Source organism: Heteronotia binoei, chromosome 21 (assembly GCF_032191835.1).
Source record: "Heteronotia binoei isolate CCM8104 ecotype False Entrance Well chromosome 21, APGP_CSIRO_Hbin_v1, whole genome shotgun sequence".
Classification (NCBI taxonomy): Eukaryota; Metazoa; Chordata; class Lepidosauria; order Squamata; family Gekkonidae; genus Heteronotia; species Heteronotia binoei.
The window spans coordinates 106,440,752-106,463,326 of record NC_083243.1 but is presented as its reverse complement, the minus strand read 5'-3'; the positions used below and the strand labels follow the sequence as shown (position 1 = coordinate 106,463,326).

At 41.6% G+C, this 22,575-nt stretch overlaps 1 protein-coding gene across 2 annotated transcripts in view; it reads right to left on the bottom strand.

Moving 5' to 3' along the window:
• LRRC4C (leucine rich repeat containing 4C) overlaps nucleotides 1-22,575 on the bottom strand; it is an 862,516-nt gene that overhangs the window by 369,329 nt on the left and 470,612 nt on the right. For both annotated transcript variants that reach the window (XM_060261966.1, XM_060261965.1), the window contains exon 2: nucleotides 19,676-19,763. The gene's annotated coding sequence lies outside the window, so the exon portion shown is untranslated. The remainder of the gene's footprint in view (nucleotides 1-19,675; nucleotides 19,764-22,575) is intronic.

Genomic DNA, 22,575 nt, shown 5'->3' with positions numbered 1-22,575 from the left:
GTTATTGCCATTGTTCTGCATCCATTGTTATACCCGTGTTATACCTTACATGATACTTTGTATGTTTTAACTTCTAGTTTATTTTCCTTTTTCTTGAGATTTTTGTAGATTTGTAACAGCCAATGGCTAATTACAATAAATGAACTGGAACTGGAGTAGGGAATCAAACCCGGTTCTCTCAGATAAGAGTCCTCACACTTAGGGAAAGGAAAGGTCCCCTGTGCAAGCACCAGTTGTTTCCGACTCTGGGATGATGTTGCTTTCACAGTGTTTTCACGGCAGACTTTTTTTTTACGGGGTGGTTTGCCATTGCCTTTTCCAGTCTTTTACACTTTCCCCCCAGCAAGCTGGGTACTCATTTTACCGACCTCGGAAGGATGGAAGGCTGAGTCAACCTTGGGCTGGCTGCCTGAATCCTCTACACCAAACTGGCATATGCTTCAATATTTTTTCCAGTAAAAACAGCAAACCTTAGAGAGTGTTTAACTTTGAGTAAGATTTGAATAGACTTGCTTAGGATTGCTCTTTTAGTTCCATCCCAGACAGAATTTATTTTTGCATACATTTATTTAAAATATACCTTTTAAAATTTACATTCAACTGATCTTAAGCATGTGCTTTAATATTTTTTTTCTGGTAAAACCAGCAAACCTTAGTGAGTGTTTAACTTTGTCTTGATTGAGTCATTAAATACCTTATGAGCACAATGTTATTGTGTAGTTTTTTCACATTAATTGTGCCTTCAAGTGTGCAAACAAATCTCAGGAAGCAGCACGTAGTGTCTCCCCCCCGCCCCTGCAATATGATTATTAAGCAGGGGTCGTTTTGTAGAAAATAGGTGGTGGAGCTCATCCAGGGATTGTTATGCAGCTGCACATAGTATTCAAAGGACAAGGAGGTGGAACTCCCAGAAGGAGGAGGTGGAACTCTCAGAAAGGTTCAGGAGCTGCGCTCCTGTGAGCTCCCACTGAATCTGAGGCCTGTTATTAAGACAGCAACAGTTTATTGCCAGTCCAAAGATCACATAACAATAGACCACTATAATATAAGTCAAGGTACAAAAGAACTGGATTCCGTAACTTGCATCATCTGCAACAGCTAAGAATCTACAGTTTCTTTAGTCTTGCCATTTTCAGCACTCTCTGTCACAGGGATGGCCTAAAAATGACAGTGTGCTTTTAAATGTTCTGTTTTTATGACCACAACTGTTTGCCCATGTTTTTATAAGCCACAGAAGTGTGATGTACTATCATATGTGCTGTGCAGATCTGAAGTTTATGCTGCTGCATTTTCAGCTACTAGCGAAAAGTCTATGGGCAGATTAGCCCATTTGTAGCTAGATATTATATTTTGCTATTAAACATTCTGTGAAGCTTGCATGCCCCCCTCCTGTCTGTTGTTAATGTCAGTGCATACCAATAAATACTGAGAGTTGCCTTACATGGCCTGGAATCTTATAACCATTTTTTTTAAGGAAGATGTACCGAGAAATCAGGGTTCTGTGAAGATCTTTAGAAGATCCACTGAAGGGGGCAGGCAAATGCAACATGCACTTTGTGACCCAAATATACCCAGCATAGTTCTCATTTTAAATTATGAATAAACCACTAATGCAAGCATATAGTGTATTACACTTGAGAGAAAACAGAAACTGAAACATATTATTTATGAGAACTGCAGCATCACTAAAGTGGACTTGGGTGACTTTGACTTTCATAGTCACCTGGATAAAGGTGGGTCAGCACTGCTGATACTTTTCGATCTGTCAGCAGCATTTGACATGGTCAACTACAATCTTATGACCCACCGCCTTGCTGTTGCCGGAATTCGGGGTGGGGGTGGCTGCCTTACAATGGTTTTCCTGCTTTCTCCAGGGGCGGGGACAAGGGATGGTGCTTGGTGAGCAGACTTCCTCATGGCATCCACTTATATGTGGAGTGCCACAGGGAGCCATTCTCTCGCCAATATTATTTAACATCTATATGCACCCCCTTGCCCAGATTGCCCGAGGTTTTGGGCTGGGTTGCCACCAGTACACTGATGACACCCAGCGCTATCTGTTGATGAGTGGCTGGCCAGTCGCTGCCCCTGACCAGTTCTCTGAGGCATTGAGAGCCATGGCTGGGTGGTTACAACAGAGTTGGCCGAAACTGAATCCAGCTAAGACGGAGGTCCTGTACCTGAGTCGGGGTGGGGTGGGTATGGGCATCGAGCTCCCAGCTTTGGACGGTGCCTCATTGGTGCCAACCAAACAGGTGAAGAGTTTAGGAGTGACCTTGGATGCCTCCCTTTCTATGGAGGCCCAGATGGTTGCCAGGTCTGCCTTTTGTTATCTTCGGCAGATCAGGCAACTAGTACCATATCTATCCTCCTAGGACCTGGCTACAGTGATCCATGCAATGGTCACATCCAGACTAGACTACTGTAACTCGGTCTACACTGGCTTATCCTTGAGACTGATCTGGAAACTGCAGTGGATGCAGAATGTGGCGGCTCACCTGCTGACTGCACCACCTTTACGGGTGAGCATTCGGCCGGGACTCCACAGTCTGCACTGGCTGTGCATTGAGTACCAGATCCACTTCAAGGTTTTAGTTCTAACATTTAAAGCCTTACACGGCCTGGGACCAACATACCTGTGGGACTGTCTCCTTCCATATATGCCCAGGAGGTCATTATATTTGGCATCCCAACATCTGTTGGCTGTGACCAGCCCAAGAGACGCCCACCTCACCTCAACTAGGGCCAGGGCTTTTTTGGTCCTGGCCCCGACCTGGTGGAATCAGCTCCCTGTTGAGATCTGGGCCCTACCTGGCCTATTAGACTTCCACAGGGCCTGTAAAATGGAGCTGTTCCGCCAGGCTTTTAGCTGAGGCTGCAGGCATCTATTCTTGATCTGGTTGGCCTCCCCAGCCAGCACTGTCATTTGTGCTAGGAAATGGAATAAAAACTGCCATGATGTGAGATGGCTAGGCTGGGCAATATGTGATGACATGGTAATCTGAGTGCTGTTGAGTTGTCTGTTTATAGAATGTTTTCTTGTATTTTATTGTTTTATCATATGTTGTACTCTGCCCTGAGCCCTACGGAGAATGGGCAGAATAGAAATATACTATAATAATAATAATAACAACAACAACACATTATTAGTTAATGATTAATTTGATATAGATCCTGCAAGTTCTACTTGCTTTGGAGACTGCATTGTGGACATCCATTTAAGGGCTTAGGTAAAACCATAGGACTGTAATATATTGACATGAGAGATTGGTATTGCTGATATAATCAATAGTTAGTTGGATGTTTGATGTATTTGCAAAGAGATTATTAATAGTAACAGAGAAACCACAGAATAGGTAGGAAGTTCAGGTCCCTGTGAAAATGTGTTATGGTGGAGAGCTTTGGTCTATGAGCATAATGTAGCAATTTCAGTCCAGATATAATCGACAACACTGTGGCATGGATCTAGGCACTTGCCAATGGGGCATCATTTATTGGTAAGGGCCCCACAGAGCCTGGCTATAAGGAAAGTGTTGAAAGCACTGGCCACAAGAATGGAAAGAGGTAGAATTTACTTCCCGTAACCCATGTTCTTGATTTTGTTTCAAAATAGAACTAATCTTTCTTCATAGAATGGGGCAGTGTTATTTAACAATTGGTTGTAGACCAGGAAATATAGAATTCATTTCCTTGGGAAATTATTTGGATGCTTTCTCTTTCAATTTTTTTCAAAAAAAATTCTGACTTCAATGCACTGTCATAATTTGAGCTTTATTTCTCTGTGCTGTTTATTGCTCTGACACACCCCACACCCCATAAGAACACAAGACAAATGTATGGGTTTGACTAGTTTTATTTATTTTGAATGGTTGATCAACATCATTACTTATTACTATAAATTAACTATCACAAGGGCATGCTGTATTAGGCAGTCAACCAACGCTGCCTTTTATGGGCAGGTCCATCCTGGCTCCAACCTTGTTCAGCAGTTCCACCATCCTTGCTTATCCGTTCTTGAGCATGCACTATCTGCCAATAGGTGGCAACCCCACTCCCATCCTGAAATGCCATAAGGCCCTAACTAGGTTTAGAATGATTCTACTATGCACCAATGGCTCTCCTTCCTACTGCACTCAGCCATAAGGTCTGTGATGGCATGTTCCAGACACATCATGTCAGATAGTTAAAAAAAACCATACCAAAATAATAGAGGTAGTGCATGTAGGTTTAAGAAATGGCTCAGTGGCTATTGCAAGACACCCACTCCAGCCTTTAGCCTTCCCCCCCCCTTCAATAAATTGCATGGGGAGAAGACAAGGCACTTTACAGAGCTGTTTTGGGCTTTGAGGGAAGACTCATTGGGGCTTGGCAAACTAGAAATCACCAAGCTACTTGCTGCCTCCCAACATCCATGAACATAACATAAGAGAAGCCATGTTGGATCAGGCCAATGGCCAATCCAGTTCAACACTCTTTGTCACACAGTGGCCAAAAAGAAAAAAAAAGGTGCCATCAGGAGGTCCATCAGTTGGGCCAGGACCCTATAAATCCTCCCACAGTTGCCCCCCAGCACCAAAAATACAGAGCATCACTGCTCCAGACAGAGAGTTCCAACAATATGCTGTGGCTAATAGCCACTGATGGACCTCTGCTCCATATGCTTATCCAATCTCCTCTTGAAGATAGCTATGCTTGTAGTCACCACCACCTCCTGTGGAATTCCATGTGTTAATCACCCTTTGGGTGAAGAAGTACTTCCTTTTATCCATTCTAACCCAACTGCTCAGCAATTTCATTGAGTGTCCACAAGTTCTTGTATTGTGAGAAAGGGAGAAAAGTACTTCTTTCTCTACTTTCTCCATCCCATGCATAATCTTGTAAACCTCTGTCATGTCACCCCGCAGTCGATGTTTCTCCAAGCTAAAAAGCCCCAAGTGTTTTAACCTTTCTTCATAGGGAAAGTGTTCCAACCCTTTAATCATTCTAGTTGCCCTTTTCTGGACTTTTCCCAATGCTATAATATCTTTTTTGAGGTGCAGTGACCAGAATTGTACACAGTACTCCAAATGAGGCCGCACCATCGATTTATACAGGGACATTTTGATATTGGCTGATTTGTTTTCAATTCCCTTCCTAATAATTCCCAGCATAGCATTGACCCTTTTTAATTGCAGTCACACACTGTCTTGACATTTTCAGTAAGGTTTGCCAAGTCTAATTCAGAAAATATCTGGGGACTTTGGGGGTAGAGCCAGGAGACTTTGAGGCAGAGCCAGACTTTCCCATTTCCAAAATAAATACATAAAAATACAACAGTGCGGTTCACCTGAATAGTCATCATTTCCTCATCACATAATAGCTGCAATTCCAGTAAATGAAAATGAATACAAACAAAGCAGCCAAAATGCACAGTTTGCAAGCTCACATTTCACTCACAGGAACTGCTTTCTTCAGGCTAATACTGGCAAACAAAAAGGGAGAGAGAGGTGGAGTTTTCCTCCATCCCATGAACAGGTTCCTATACAAAGTCTCTGAAAACAATGCAAAACAAGCACAGAGAGACACACACCCTCTTACTGTCTCTACAAAGACTTCTGAAAAATACAGGGGCTCCTTTCTTTCTCTCTCTTTCACACACACACACACGCACTTAACTGTCTCTGGTTCCTCCACAACGAGGTCTGAAACGTACATGGGCTATGCTGCTCTTTCTCACACACACACACTCACACCCATCCACTTACTTGCTCTAAAATGAAATCAAAACAAAAGGAGGGGCTGTGCTCTGACAGGCTCTACTACTGACCTCTCCCCATGAAGTACTTTCTGCTCAACTTTAAAGGCACACACACACACAAACACATTTTAAAATGGGACCAGTTTGCAGGTTTCTAAACCTGCCTGAGATCTAGAGGTACATGGTGGCTGTGGGGGTGGGGCTTCCCTCTGCCAACCAGCTGGCTGGGGGCAGGGGGAAGCCTGTAAAACTGAGAGATCCCCCACTGGGACCTGGGGATTGGGAAGCCTAATTTTCAGTGAGTTATCTACCATGACCCCAAGATCTCTCTCTTGGTCAGTCTCTGCCAGTTCACACCCCATCAACCTGCATTTATAGTTAGGATGTTTGGCCCCCCACATCCATTACTTTGCACTTGGCCATGTTGAACCTCATTTGCCATGTTGACGCCTACTTGCCCAGCCTCGACAGATCCCTTTGGAGTTCCTCACAATCCTCTCTGGTTCTCACCACCCTGAACAATTTAGTATTATCCGCAGACTTAGCCACTTCACTACTTACTCCCAACTCCAAATAATTAATGAGCAAGTTAAAAAACATCAGATACAGTACTGAGTCCTGTGGCACCCCACTGCTCACCACCCTCCACTGTGAAAATTGCCCACTTATACTCATTCTCTCTTTCCTATTAATTAGTCAGCTTTAGATCCATAAGAGGACTTGTCCTTTTACCCCTTGACTCTTGAGCTTACTTCAGAGCTTTTGATGAGGAACTTTATCAAAAGCTTTCTGGAAATCAAGGTAAACGACATCTATTGGGTTCCCTTTGTTGACATGTTTGTTCACCCCCTCAAAGAACTCTAACAGGTTAGTGAGACAAGATCTTCCCTTACAGAACCCATGCTGAGTCTTCCTTAATAACTTTTGTTATCAATGTGCCTACTAATTTTGTCTTTAATAACAGTTTCCACCAACTTTCCTGGTATTGAAGTCAGACTGACTGGTCTGTAATTTCTTGGATCTCCTCTGGAATTCTTTAAAGATGGGGGTGACATTAGCTACCTTCCAGTCCTCAGGAATGGAGGCAGATTTTAATGAAAGATTGCATATTTTGGTCAGGAGAGCCACAAGTTCACCTTTGAGTTCTTTCAGAATCTTAGATGTATGTCATCCAGGCCTGGTGAGTTATCTGTTTTAAAATTGTCTATCAGTCATAGGACTTCCTCTCTCATCACTTCAATCTGAGACCAATTTTGCACTTAGCTTACCCCGCTGTCACATTCCTCTTCTTCGTGCGGTGTCTTTCGGATTTCCCACTATCTGCTCCGGAGCTACAGGAAACATCACAGTTTTCATGGGGCAAACGGAAACTGGTTTTTAGCAATTTCTGTTTGCCGCACAAAAACCGCAATGTTTGCTGCAGCTCCGGAGCAGATTGTGGGAAATCAAGGGATGCTGTGCATAAAAGAGGAACGTGACAGCGGGGTAAGCTGAGTGCAAAATCGGTTTGACATAGGTCTTTCAACATCCCTCCTGACATCAGCAGTTCTGGAGTGGGCAAATACTTCTCATCTTCCACAGTGAAGATGGAGGCAAAGAAGGCATTCAGCTTCTCAGCCATTTCCTATCATCCTTCAGTAATCTTTTTACCCCTTGGTCATCCAAGGGCCCCACTGCCTACCTGGCTGGTTTCCTGCTTCTAATGTATTTGAAGAAATTTTTAGTGTTAATCTTTATGTTTGTTGCAATATGCTCCTTTTAGTTCCTTTTGCCTGCCTGATTTGCCACAGCCTGTGTTCCCTTTTATTAACTTCACTTGAACTAGCTTTCCACTGCTTAAAGGAATCCTTCTTACCTTTTACAGTTTCCATTACTTTGTTTGTTAATCATGCAGGCCTTTTTCTACACCTATTTGTGCCTTTCCTGAATTGTGGTATATATTTAATCTGAGCTTCTAGGATTATAGTTTTAAATAGTCTCCAAGCTTCCCCAAGAGTTTTGACCCTATTTACCTTTTCTTTCGGTTTCCTCTTCATGTACCTCCTCATCTCAGAGAAATTACCCCTTTTAAATTTAAAAGTGGTTGTGTTGGTCTTTTTGGACAACTCCGTTTATACAAATGGTGAAATCAACAACTTTATGGTCACTGCTCCCAAGTGGTGCAATCATTTTTTACATCTCTCACCAGGTCTTGGGCATTACTTAGGACCAAGCCCAGGATCACCTCTCCCCTGGTGAAAGATTTCAACTCCCCAATTTTGCCTTGGATACTGATCATCTGTTCCATAGCACAGTCATTGAGAGTGTCTAGAAACTCAATCTTTTTCTCCTGACCGGAACACATACTGACCCAATCAATGTGTGAGTACTTAAAATCACCTATTATGACACAGTTTTTACATCTAGCTGCTATCTTTAATTCTTTCATCATTTTATAATCATCCTCTGTCTTTTGATCTGGTGGGCAATAAACTCCCAGACATTAAACTTCCTTTTGGGCCCACTATTTCCACCCAGAGCATTTCAAGAAGGGAATCTAATTCTCTTACCTTCTAAGTCTTGCTGGACTGTATACCCTCTCTGACATACAGAGTCACCCCACCTCCAACCCTTCGCCCCCATCCTTCTGATATAATTTATAACGAGGAATCACTATATCCCACTGATTCTCCTCATTCCACCAAGTTTCTGAAATACCCACAATGTCTATATTTTCCTCTCAACACTAAGCATCCCACCTCCCCAATTATGCCTTGGATACTTCTAGCATTTGTATATAAACATCTATAATTTCTCAGGGAAGTTAGGTCCACAACCTTCTTCCTGCTGTCTTGAGACTTCACCAGGCAGTCTGTATTGTTTGTGACCGTCTCAGTGAACAATTCTAATCCATTGCCTTGTAGAAAAGGAACAGCTGACCTGTCTTCTCTTTGAAATGAGTCATCCCAAACCAGAGACATTTCATTTCCTTTTGGCTTTCCCCCAACTTTCAGTTTAAAAACTGCTCTGCCACTTTTTTGATTTTAAGTGCTAGCAGCCTGGTTCCTTCTTGGGACAGGTGGAGACTGTCTCTTTTGTACAGCTCCTGCTTGTTCCAAAAAGCATCTCAGTGCCTAACAAACTTGAACCCATCCTCCCTACAACATCGTCTCATCCATACATTGAGACTTCTAATTTGTGCCAGTCTCTCCAGCCCAGCGCGTAGAACAGGTAGCACTTCTGAGAAGGCTACCTTGGAGGTCCTGGTCTTGAGTCTCCTGCCTTACAGCCTAATTTTTTCCTCCAGGACCTCACAACTGCATTTCCACAAATTTTTGGTGCTGATATATATCTTGACCATTGGCTCCTATCTATCAGCCTATCTAATGTCTGCTACTTTCACACCAGGCAGACAAGTCACCATATGGTTAGTACACGGTTTTGCCATCCAGCTGTCTACTTGTCAAAGGATCAAATCACCAACTACCAAGACACACACACACCCCGCCCAGGGATGGGTCCTTGGTGCAAAAGGATACCTGCTCACCAACTGAAGAAGAGGTCCCTTCTGAGGGCACATTCCCCTTTTTCCTCAGCATGGTGCCCTGTTCCCTCTCAACCCTCATGCTCCCTAGCAGCAGTGGGGTTGCCATTTTCAGAGTGGGACAAATCTAACATGTCCCCAAGAGTCTTCTCCAAGTGCCTAACTGACTGTCTCTGCTTCTCCAGGTCAGCCACCTTGGACTCAAGGATGCAAATTCATTCCCTGAGAATCAGAAGCTCCTTGTACCATGCACACACCCAAGATTTTTGTCCAGTGGGCAGACAGTCATACATGTGACACTCAGTGCAATACACTGGATAGCCCCAACCCCCTGCCTTCATATATTTTTTTTAATATACAGCCCCCCCCCCCCTTTTATACCTTTTATGTGGCTCTCCTTGTGGAAAGTCTACGTACCATATCGGGACACAAGGAGACTAGGGGCCTCACTTCCTGGTCCTTCCTGGGCTTCTACAACAGCCACACCATGACACTGTGAAAGCCAGTGTGGTACAGTGGCTAGAGTTTCAGACTAGGATCTGGGAGACCCAGATTCAAATGCCCCAGTCTGCCATGGAAGCTCGATGGGTGACCTTGGACCATATTAGACACAGATTTTGTGGATTTCATGGATTCTATTGATTTTATGGATTCTTGGACTCCAGAATCTCAGTATGTGCTCTTTATCTGACCCAACAATTCTAGGCAAAGTTTGTCCTGTTTGTCACAACCCTGCGCAAGAGATCATAGGATGTTTGTTTTGGAGCAAGTTCCAGAACCTACATTGAGAAATGTTGAAAGTAAAAAAAGCAGCTAAACACAGCTGGAGTAGAGAAATAAAAAGTGATTAATCTACAAGGTATTTTTAATTATGTGATTCTTAAGTGAGAAAGAAGGATTCTGACTGTGAGAGATCAAAATTGCACTTTATGTCTAAAGGTTTAACAACAAATGTAATCTGATGACAATAAGTCCAGTCAGGTGGGGAACTGGGGGAACTGGGGGAACTGGGAGATATAAGGAGGGTTGGTAAGCTGCCACCTTTTATGAACCCTATGAACTCATACCCTCTTGTCATGTGTTTATTCTACAGCAAATCAGTCCCCTAAACAACTGTACATTTGTTAAATCCTCATTTTAATAGTTAAAAAATTCTAAATGAATCCTATGGGGGCAGTATGTCTGAGAGGCACTTCATAAGAGAAAAATCATACAAGGTGTGGTTTACAGCTGCTGCAAGAGCTCTCTCAGCCCTACCCACCTTACAGGATGTCTGTTGTGGGGGGGAAGGTAAAGAATATTGTGACTGCTCTGAAACTGAGACTCAGAGTATAGGGTGGAATATAAATCCAATATCTTCTTCCTCCTCCTCCTCTTCCTCCTTCCTGTCTTGCGGCTCTAAAACTTCTGACATTTATTCTATGTGGCTCTTACATTAAGCATGTTTGGCCACCCTTGATCTAGTGGACAACCTATAGAATGTATTTGGATGAGGGGGGGATTTATCATCTGTGAGTTGAGGTATCTATAACATGAAGTTGAAATGAAAAATGAAACTTGCATATCAAGTAGGAGAAATACATATAGAGTGAGGGGAAGAATCCTACATAAGGGAAAGAAAATAGACAGAAAAGTTTATATTTCACAAAACATACACAAAGACATGAACCTGTAGGAAGACTAGTATAAAAAAAGATCCATGTCAATTTCAAGACTGATCAGCAGGTGCTAAGATAAGTCATAAAAGAATGACAAATTAGATTTGTGGAAACTGAAATACGAATGAGAACAGAATCACAAACATTCCTAAGAAAGATTAAATTTGGCTGAGGGAGATGAGGCAGCTAAGAGATAGAGAGCTCAGCCATATGAAAGAAGAGCTGATTGGATGCAGTGACCTGAATCTCATTTGAGCCATGAAGCTCACTGGGTGGCCTTGCGCAGTGACTTAATTTAAAGCTAATCTACCCAACAAGGTTGTTGTGAGGAGGAACCCCATTCATGAATGTTACCCTGAGCTTCTTGGAGGACATGTGGGATGTAAATGTGGAGGGGGGAATGCCAAAACAAAGAAGAAAGGGTTTCCAAGAAATATGCATGCACCCACACAATAAAATGAAGGAGCATCATGAAAGAAATCCTATTGAGCAAGCCTGGCAAAGCAAGCTGTAATTCAGAAGGAAGCAAGAGAGAGGGAGAAGGAAGCAGATGACAGCCAGTTGCTCGGGGGCCTGATGAGAGCCCTCTGGGGGCCTGATTCGGCCCCTGGGCCACATGTTTGACACCCCTGGTCTAAGCTGTTACAGAGTTAAGGGTAACTGGGGATAACAAGTCAGTTTTATATTCTGGCTTCAGATCTTAGTTGGAAATAACAGTTGAGATGATCAATTAATTATGGTTAGTATAATTACATCATGGCTTTGTATTGTGTCTGAATTAACCCTATGTGAGGTTTATCAAATAAATCAAACAGAAATGCTTGATCAAGAAGATCCCCGCTAATTTAGCAGTGTTTAAAGAATGCATGGGGATGAGTGACATTAATCCAGGAAAAATGGAAAGCACACTAGGAGGTTCCCAAGGAATTTTGAAATTATCGTCAGCTAATGGTGAATGAGAATACCTAAACTGAAAAAGGCCATAAAATTCTGAGGTGGAAAATAAATGGGAAATATGTAAGAGCAGATTTTTTTAAAATAAAAAGCACAGTACTATAATGCACATCAGCATTCATTAAAGGGTTTTTAAAACAGTCTGAGAAAGAGAGAGAGAGAGAGCTAGGCATTTATGTCTACTGACACACTACTAAGCAAGAAGGTTCAAACAAGAGAGATCTTTAAGGTGCCCAAGCATGTGCATTGACTCACAGCTGTCACACTGACATAAAAGTGTGGGAAAAGTCCTTTCAAGCAAAAAAAAAGTGTCAAAACAACAGGTCAGGAAAAACAATGGCTGCAAACAGGCACACAAATATACACATAATAACAGAAAGGAGGTTTCTTGTTCAGATCTCACTGGCATAGAAACAGCAGTTTTTGCATTCAAAACAGTACATTTTACTTCTGAGTGCAGATTAAGGATCTGGAAACACATTTATATATTTTTTTTCACTTTTGAGGAATTATTTATTTATAACATTTATATCCTGCAAAATCTCTTTTAGACTTCAAGGTGGCTAACAATGCAAAAAGAGATTGCAAGAACACAAAAGCAACCTAGCAGTCCTTCAGCAAGTCAGTGCACAGATTAAAACCACAAATCTACTAGAACAGTTTACCTTATACCAAATGCCCCATTTAAAAAGTCCTGCATGCCTTCCTAAATGCAACAAGTGAAGGCACCCACTTGTGTAAGCCAATCCATTGGTCTGGAGTTATCACAGAAAATGTCAGCAGTGTCATTTTAAGATACTGATTGGATGCAGTGACCTTATATATAGGATGGATGGAGACACAGACAGACAGGCAGAGAGAATTCATAGCTCACCAGGTCTTGGTGGTGGTGGTGGTTGATTTTACCATTTTCCAGTATTTTTGCCTCTACCTCCATCTTTACCATCTGAAGTCACAGGTCACAAATTGGTAAAAATGTATGTTGGTGCTCTATATATGCTGGAAGAATTCAGGTCATTAACCTTTATAATCAGAGCAGTCTGATTTACTATCACTAGCAAATTTATTGGGCTTGTATGTACAGTAACTTGCTGAGTAAGTAAAATTTGGCAGATACAGTTAATGTAAGAGGATGCGAGATCATACAAAGAGTGCATGAAGCAACAGAAAGAATTCTTAAAGCTGATGGCCTCCATATAGAAAGGAAAGGAGCAGCAACTGTGGGGGAGAGGGTGAGCAGGGGGCATGGTGGGAGATAGTTTCCTCACTACTACAGCAACACCCTCTAAATCAGCAGAAAGTTATGCTGGGGGCGGGGGCAGGGAACACAGCATAGGCCGTAGACACCCATGGCCAGTGAAGTAATTTGCCCACCAAATGCTGCACCCCTGGTAATACAGTCATGAGATAATGTGCGATTAGTTACTGTACCAGCTTTTTATTTTTATTTATTTTTGTTTTACAGCAAGACAGCAAGTGGATTGGCCTGAAAAGCTTAGACAAGACAGCATGATCTCCTTAGCAGAACTATCATGGTCTTGGTGCATAGGATGGTATAGTCCCCTGCCCGCCCCCCCCCCCCCCCTTTGCTGCCATCTCCTCTTTGTGAGGGCCTTTTCTTTTAAGGGATGGAGTGTATTTTATGAGCCTGGCCCAGCACTGTATGGTTCCTCCATCTCATTAGCTCACAAGCCTGCTGGGCTGTGTCCCCATGCTTGCCATCCTGTGATTGATTAATTCATCCAGCCCAGCTGCCTTGTCATGCCCCTGTGATGTCTTGTGGATACAATGGTTCAGTTGCTTGGGATAAAGGTAGGATTGCAGCCTATGTGACCCCCTGTTGGGTCATTTGCCCAGTTTCTGATCTTTACTGATTCCTCCTTTACAGAGCAGAACATTTTGTATTGGAGGGCTATGTTCTCTGCAAATTTGGTGCCTAGAATTTCCCCATTGAAAGTAATAGTACTAAACTTCTAGAATCTGAGCAAACCACGTGGATTTGAATCTCATACCAATAATGTTTTACATAAGCATAAACTATCATGATAAAATTCCCTCTTCCCCCCTCCATATGTAAGTGCACACCCCAGCGACTATTATTTTGTGTAGCTGTGCAGCTAAATAAAATTGGGTTGTTTCCTTTCCTTTTATTTTATTTCTGGGATTTCTGTCCTGCCCACCCCAACAAGGCAGGCTCAGTTCTGGATTCTGAGTTCTGTATTTCCACAGTACCATCATAAATCCTGTTGAACCCTAAAATAAAAGACTTCCCCTGTACATTTTTCAATTACGTGAATTCTGTAGAGCTGCTGAGCCTTGACTTGAATGGCTCAGGCTAGCCTGATATCATCAGACCATGGAAGCTAAGCAGGGTCAATTCTGGTTGGTATTTGGCTGGGACATCTCCAAGGAAGTCCAAGGTCACTATGCAGAGGCAAGCAAGGGCAAATCACATCTTTTTCCTTAAAAACTGTACAGGGTGACCACAAGTCCAATGCAGCTTGATGACACTTTGCACAAGAGCTATTGAAAAGGGGGTGAGAACTTCAGGCACACAATTCCCCAGACCTGAACTACTCTGGGGAAGGGGAAGAGGAGGAGATTGGATTTCTACCCTGCCCTTCACTTGGAGTCTCAGAGTGGCTTACAATCTCCTTCCTTTCCTCTCCCCACAACAGACACCCTGTAAGGTAGATGGAGCTGAGAGAGCTCTTTCGAGAACAGCTGTGAGAGAACTGTGACTGACCCAAGTTCACATGATTCCATATGAGGTTTTTCTCCCCCTCCCTGGTAGCAATGTTGCTAGAGTGATTGTTGTACAATTCATACTAACAAAACAGATTTCACAAAGTTTAACCTTTTAACCTTGTCAGCCATATTTCCATTTCACAGCAGGAGCTGATTGCATTGCCCTGCACTCCCTTCTCATTCAGCCACCATGATTCTCCACTCATCTTTAAAAGAAATGATGCATGCAAGGTACTACTCAAGAATAACAGAATGCAACACCTTTTTGAAAACCCTTCACATTTGCATAGTGCTCTCCAGATAACACAACATTTGGATTTTTTTTGTAATACTAATTGGCCCCTACAGCTGAACCAGAGAGAACGCCTCAGAAAATTTTCAAATGCCATTCAAGAAAACATTAAAACCAAAACAAAACCCTTACCACTTGTAATGTAGTAACACCCTTGCCATATTGCCCTGATCGCCCCCCTCCCCCCAAAAAACAAACAACCCTCTGTGTTTGCTGGTGTTAGCAAAGGGAGATTTAAAAAAAAAAATCAAACAGAATTCATATCTTCCTTTCCAGATACATGAAAAAGATTGTCCCAACAACACCATGCCAGTATTTTTATTTAATTTTAACTAGAGTTTTTAGTGGGGGTGGAGATGGGTTGTTCACAACTTGAACAGGAATGGAGGATGACAATCAAGTAGAGGAGTGTGCAGTAGAGTTGCTGAAATGGTGAAAAACTTCCATATGGAATCAACCTTGGTTTGTCTTTATTGCTCTTGTTTGTTTGTTTTTTAAAATCTTACCAAGCACAATAGTTGTAATCTCAGGGGTTCAACAACAGTTAAAATCCTTTCTAAGAATCCATAATCACTCAGATTTTACAGCAAGCATTTTTCTCTGCTGCAAAGAACACCAGCTATGTTTTCCATTTAAGCTAAGCTAGATGGAACAGTTAAGGCCTCCTAGAGAACCTTCTTTTTATTCCATTATGGACTTCTTTCCTTCCGCCTTTCTGCTTGTCTCTATTCTTTAAGGATGTGAAGTGGGAGGCAGTGGCAATTTTTCTTCAAAAGCCCAAGGTGGCCCTCAGCAGCTCTATCTTCCTAACATACTAGTTTTGAACATACAGGTAATGTTTATATTGAGAAGCATTCAACCAGACGTTCTGCCTCTGCTGTTTTGACATCTCATATGTTGTTTGAGTGAGCTAAGCCAGATAGAAAGAGAGATAAAGAGAGGGAGACAAGAAAAAGGTGTGAATATGTGTCTGGGGAACCTGACAGAACTACAGAAGAACCCTATCAAGAGCAAAAGGTTCTTGGCGCCACTAGATAATAACATTTCCTTCCACATATGCAGTAGGGTACAGTTTTCTGTACGCTTTTCAAGTATTCACAGATGAAAGTTGGTACCGTTTCACAGTAGTTTTAAAGGCACTTTCATTTCAGTCCTCTATTTTCAGGTACTTATAGGTTTTGAAATAAATTACCCTCTAGGCTTGAACTTCCTTCCTCTTATTCTAAGCCCCAAAGGTGGTAACAGTTTCAGGAGAGCTGACAAAACTCCATTTGGCATTTTTTTTCAGAAGCTCTGACACGAGGGAGAAAAATATTAGTGTTTTCTCAGCATGTAAGGTATTTTGGAGCCTTCTCTTTTTCAACTTGTATAAGAAGTGAACAAACAGAAATGTGTCTCTTTTGAACTGCAATATTTGGCACATGCTCCATCCTCATTGAATGCCAGCACAGAAAAAGACGCAACATCATAAATAGCTTCATGCACAACATATTAAATACATGTATTGTTTCAAACATTAACTATGAAACAAATCTGAAATAAATACTGAGCTTTAGAACTCCCAGGTTACAATTTTGAATTTCTTTTAATAAATACTGTGACAGAAGTCCCATTCACATAGGCATCTACATAGGAAACATGATACCGTAGGTACTTCTCAATGGGTTTCTTTTCTGACCCATTGGCATTTTCCCAAAGGGAAAAAAAATCCATATATGGCTCTACCCACTAGGTAAGAATGTTTATAGAGGCCAGCTGGGTAGTGGTGGTAGAACAGCTGACAGCTTCCTCCAACAGCAGTGTGTAGACCATCAATAGTAAATGCTAAGGGCATAGTTGATTTTGAGGGAATCTAAATCAACTATGCTACTTTTCAGTGGAAGGAATATTGAGAAAAGTGCTTGTTTGTTTAGGAAATGTTTATGCTATCTCTCCAGAGTCTTGTACAAGATAGCTTTCTGTTGTCTATGCCTGCTTTAGGATTCCATATTAAACACAGACATCAGTAGTAAGCTTTGCTCCCTCCCCAGTTTCCTGTCCTTTGGTAAAACCATGACAACACCAATCAGCATATATTCAGCCTCCCATCCTAATTTGCTGCCAGGTTGCCTGAGGGAAATATTTCACTTTCATCTCCTAGGAAGTCCACCCTACTTTCTATAGGAGCTAATGGGATGCTAAATATCCAGAATTATTCCAAATATCTAGAATTTTTATAATTTCTGAAATTTAGATTCAGAATATTTCCAAATCTGAATTGCGCATCTAGCAACAACTCTTAACAGCATGCTTGGGTTTTTTTTTCTTTAAAAAGCTATTCAGCCTTTTCAAGTATAGTTATATTTTTTAAAAAAACAAAAACCTGGATTACATTCTTAGCCAGTGTTTCTCATGGTGATTTACAATGTTAAAAAGACAACAATACCAGCATTAAAACATAAATATAGCAGCCAATTTATCTTAAAACTGTTAAAAGCTGCAGTAAAATCAACATAGACATGCAACTCCCAGGCTTTATTAAAAAGGTGAAAGAGGGGGGATGACAATCAAATATTAGGGTAAATAAGAAGGTCTTTGCTGAAGATGCATAGGGGTTATCTAAGCCGGTCTACAGGTTTGCACACTGAGCTTTAAACACATTTGACAAGAGGAAGAAAATTTGAGTCCAATAACATCTTAAAACCTGACCTCAATAGCCCAGGCTAGACCAAGTTTTTGGCTAAGACCTGTGAGGAATACCAAGGTCATGATGCAGAGGCAGGCAATGGCTAGCCACCTTTGAAGCATCTTGCCTTGAAAATCCCACGGGGTTGCCATAAGTCACCACCACCAGCATCTTAAAGTTCAACAAAAAAATTTCCAGGGTATAAGCTTTTGTGAGTCAAAGTCCACATAGTCAGGTACAATAAACATACAATAAACATGCCTAATATATTAGATTTTATATCTGATGAAACAAGCTTTGACTCATGAAAGTTTATACTAATACAAATTAACATGGCTAAGCACCTCAAGGGGAGTACAACTACATCCAAAAATAGACACTTCCTTCAGCAGTATCCCTGGAAGACACCTTGTTGATAAACATTCATGAATATTCATTTGCAATAGTGCATCAGCATGCACTAACTCAGTGAGAACAATTTATATATTTACTTTTAATGAAAAAAGAGCTAATAGTACTAGTAATCATATTGGGTGAATCATGCCTAGAATTTTCTTTTCATGTGAGTTCCTGCCCACAAATGTTTTACCAAAATATGGGGTGAATCCACCCTGGCTGCAAACTTGTTCAGCATTACTGCTACTTCATTTATCTACACATAAAATAGTGTTGAGACATGTAAGCCCTGTGCTCCTTTCCCAACATGCCACTCCAGCAACCAAGAGTTTGGTGGATGGTACTCACCACCTAGGGCATGCCCTCCCCAATCCACACAACCCCTAAAGTCAATTAGGGGCTGGTTCACGATCAACTCTTCATCCTTAGATGCCTCAGGATGCTTGCCAATCAGCCCATCTAAACTGCAGGAATTAAGCTCACCTAACCACCAACTTGTACCAAAGGTGACAACTTAATTAGACTTTACCAGTATATACAAGCCCATTTAAATAAACGCCATGATGCAAGCAAAGGAAAAAAAAACCCTCTCTCATGGCCAATTAGACAGTCCTAAAACATTCCTTTTCATCCCCAAAGGAATCACCTAATCCCATACCATAAACATTCTAATACACAAACATTAATATCCAGATAAAACAAATGTCAGATTTCTCACACGTTTCTAACCTATTAAAGGCAACTATTTCTTTGCAAGGTCTAACATTGCTTCAGTCCATATTTCATGTGAGGCACAGCTATTATATTCCACTTCTGAAGAATTGTTTATTTGACATAAATTCCAGAGCCTGTGTTCTATTGAGAAGTTTCAGGAAGAAGGAATGTACCACAATATTTCAGTAAGTCTGCTGTGAAACTTCTTTGCTCTTTTTTCTCTATCATCAGCTTGTACTAGATAACATCATGGCAGATCACCTGTGGACTTCAGTTTAGCATGCACTTCTTCCTCCATCCAGCAACCTCATTTTGGGATTTTTTAGTGTTTTTTTTAAAGACTTATCCAAATGTCAACTTTCAGCCCATATATGCATCTGTAACCTGTGAATTCACTTGCTGAATCAGGTATGTGGGAAATTCCCCCCCACACACACACACCATTAAGTTCAAAGAACAGAAATATGGATCCATTGCAGTGGTTAGAGTCTTGGACCAGAACTGGAGAAATCCATGTTTAAATTCACCATTAATAACTTTACCTTATTCACTATCTCTTAATCTAACTCACTCCATAGAGCTACTGTAATGATCAAATGATCAAGAACTGTCTTCAAGGAAGAAATCAAGAACTTCAAGGAAGAAATCAAGAACTGTCTTCAAGGAAGAAATGTAACAAACAGATTAATTTACACATGCCTTAAAGACCTAAGTGATATGACGAATTCAAAATTTACAGTAGCAATTTTTATGCAAAAAAAGTAACTGCAATACAATACAAGATGCAAAGCATATATAATTTTCAAAATAATTAACTATACCAAGGAATCTTTTGACCCCAATGTGAAGCAAATTGATATACTCTTAAAATGATATATCCATTTGGCATCAGTGCTTCCTGGCTAACTCTGGTGAATGGAAACAAGTATTACATCTTTATACCCTCATCTAACAGCTGAAATATGTTTTCATACTTTGATAATCTTACCTTATGAAATCATGTCTGATATTTGCACTGGAGGGAAGGACTGCATGAAAAATAGTTGGATAGTTGTTGATGAAGATGCCATGGCTACCTGCAAAAAGACACACAGTGATAGAAAGCATTTTTGCTGTTTGATCAAATTATTTTTATCATATTTTGTAAGCTGCCCTGGGTTTCAGTGAGAAAGGTGGGAATAAATGAAGTCAATGTTAATAATTAATAATAATCACTGGCATCTCCAGTTAAAGGATCTCAGAAAACATGGAGCCAGAAGGTGCTTCTATACCACAAGATCTTGGAAAGCTCCTACTAAATATCATACACCACCCTGGATCCATTATATGACTCATTATAAGGCAACTTTATATGTTCAACTTGTAAAACTGGAGGGAAAACAGCCATATCAGGAAACTGTATAATTACCTCATGCTTTCAAAACAAAGTAAATGATTCCCCCCGTCCTGCTCAACTAAAAGCAGGACACTGGACTATGATTTTCATTAGCAGTCTCTGTGGGATGTTAGTCAAAGAAAGTTGTTTTGTTTTTAGTGAATGTCGATGAAGATCAATTCTCATACCCCTTTTTATTGCTCCATCACCAGTAATCAGATATGATTGTTTTAAAACATCCTCATGATAATGTACCACCTCCATGGTTCATATCACTTATGGAAACTCTTAAAGAAAATGGTGAGTAATTGTTTAGTTAACTGCTGAAACAATCCCACGATGCCACCTACATAATGCAATCAAGTCCAGTTGACTTCAGTATGTCAAAATGAAATGAAAATGGATTTGTTAATCCTCAACGAGAGGAAAGTATGCCCTGACAATGTACACACCCAAACAAAGTGGCATGGCATCTGGCAGCAGGGGAGTGGGACATGTGGAAAATGACAGATGTCACATCTCTTTGATAGTCAATGGTTGAGTAGTGTAGGAGAAGGCACATGTTTTGGTCTCAGTTTCCTGTCAGCTTTTAGTATGTGTGATACATATGATCTAGTCCTAGCATCTACAATGAATCTTTTGAAAGCTCTGGATATCACCTGAAGACAAAATAGATTTTAATTTAAAAGTTCTTATTCTTTTTTTCTGATTAGATAATGGCCACTCACCAATCTGCAAGACATATCCTCATCTCTTTCAGATGGCACCACAACTGTCACTAGACAAGATTCCAATTATGAAATTTATTCAAGGCACTGCTCTAAACACCAAAATCCAATCCATATATACATTCAAAATAATATAAACAGTGCTGCTAACTCTTCAAAAACACATAAAAGAAGAGATGATGATGTTAGTAGTATTGTAGCCTGCTGTGAAGCATGATAGATCAAGAACTGTCAAAGTGACAGGTGTCACATGACAAGAGACACAGGACTACTCAACCTGGCTGTTGCAATAACTGGTAATATCTGGATCTGTCCAGAGGAGTCACTATGAGTCAACAGATTAGCTGATTGGTGGGGTGTACTATATAATCAGCAGAGTGCCAGAATGTTTTTTTCAATTTATGTGTATGGATTACTGGTGAAGCACTTTGTTACTTTAATAATAATAATAATAATAATAATAATAATAATAATCTTTTATTTATATCCCGCCCTAATAGCGGCTGCTACCTGGGCCTCCATTGTAAGGGAGGACTCAAGGAACGTGCCCAAGCTCTTGACCTCAGGGGCCGGTATCAATGGCACCCCGTCTAGAGCCGGCAGCTGGACCCCTCCCCTTGGACCACCCCGGCTCAGAGAGAGAACCTCCGTCTTCATTGGATTCAATTTCAGCCAAATCAGCCTGAGCCACAATGCTACAGCTTGAAGAGCCAGGTCCAGATTTTCCAGGGTACAGTCGGACTGGCCACCCATCAATAGATAGAGCTGGGTGTCATCTGCGTATTGGTGACAACCCAGTCCATACCTCCTGACAATCTGGGCAAGGGGGTACATATAGATGTTAAATAACATCGGGGACAGAACCACACCCTGAGGCACACCACATGTGAGTGAGTGCCTCTGGGATGACTCCTCCCCTATCACCACCCTTTGTCCCCGATCTTGGAGAAAGGAGGTCAACCACTGTAAGGCGGACCCCTGAATCCCCACGTCGGCAAGGCGGCCAGTCAGTAGCTGATGATCAACCATATCAAAAGTGGCTGACAGGTCCAATAATAGCAGCACTGCACTGCTGAGCCACCCCGATCCAGATGTCGCAGGAGGTCATCCATGAGAACGACCAGAACCGTCTCCATCCCATGACCTGGTTGAAAGCCGGACTGGAATGGATCCAGTGCGGAAGTGTCCTCCAGGAATCCCTGTAGCTGATTTGCCACCACCCACTCTATAACCTTACCCAAAAAGGAAAGGTTTGATACCGGCTGATAGTTCGCCAATACGGCTGGATCTGCAGATGGTTTTTTCAAGAGGGGACGGACCACAGCCTCTTTAAGGGGTGTGGGAAATATCCCTTCTATCAGGGATCTATTGATGATAGCTTGCAGTGGTTCACATAGCATCGCCTGGCTATCTTTTATAAGCCAGGACGGGCACGGATCCAACCTACAAGTTGTAAGGCATACAGCTAAAAGGATCCTGTTGACTTCCTCCAGGCTGAGTGGACTGAAGGAATCCAGAACTGGACCAGAAGACGTGCTCGGTGCCCCAAGTTCTTTCACTGTATCAAGTATGGCAGGAAGGTCGTGTTGGAGCGACAAGACTTTATCTGCGAAAAAGCTTGCAAAAGCCTCACAGCCTATTTCCAATTCTCTGATATTTTGTTTACCATGCGGTAAAATTGTTAGTGACCGAATTATACTAAACAATTGTGCTGGGCACGAGGTTGCAGATGCAATCCGGGATGCAAATAATTCTTCTTTGAGGCCTGGGCTGCCATCTCATAGG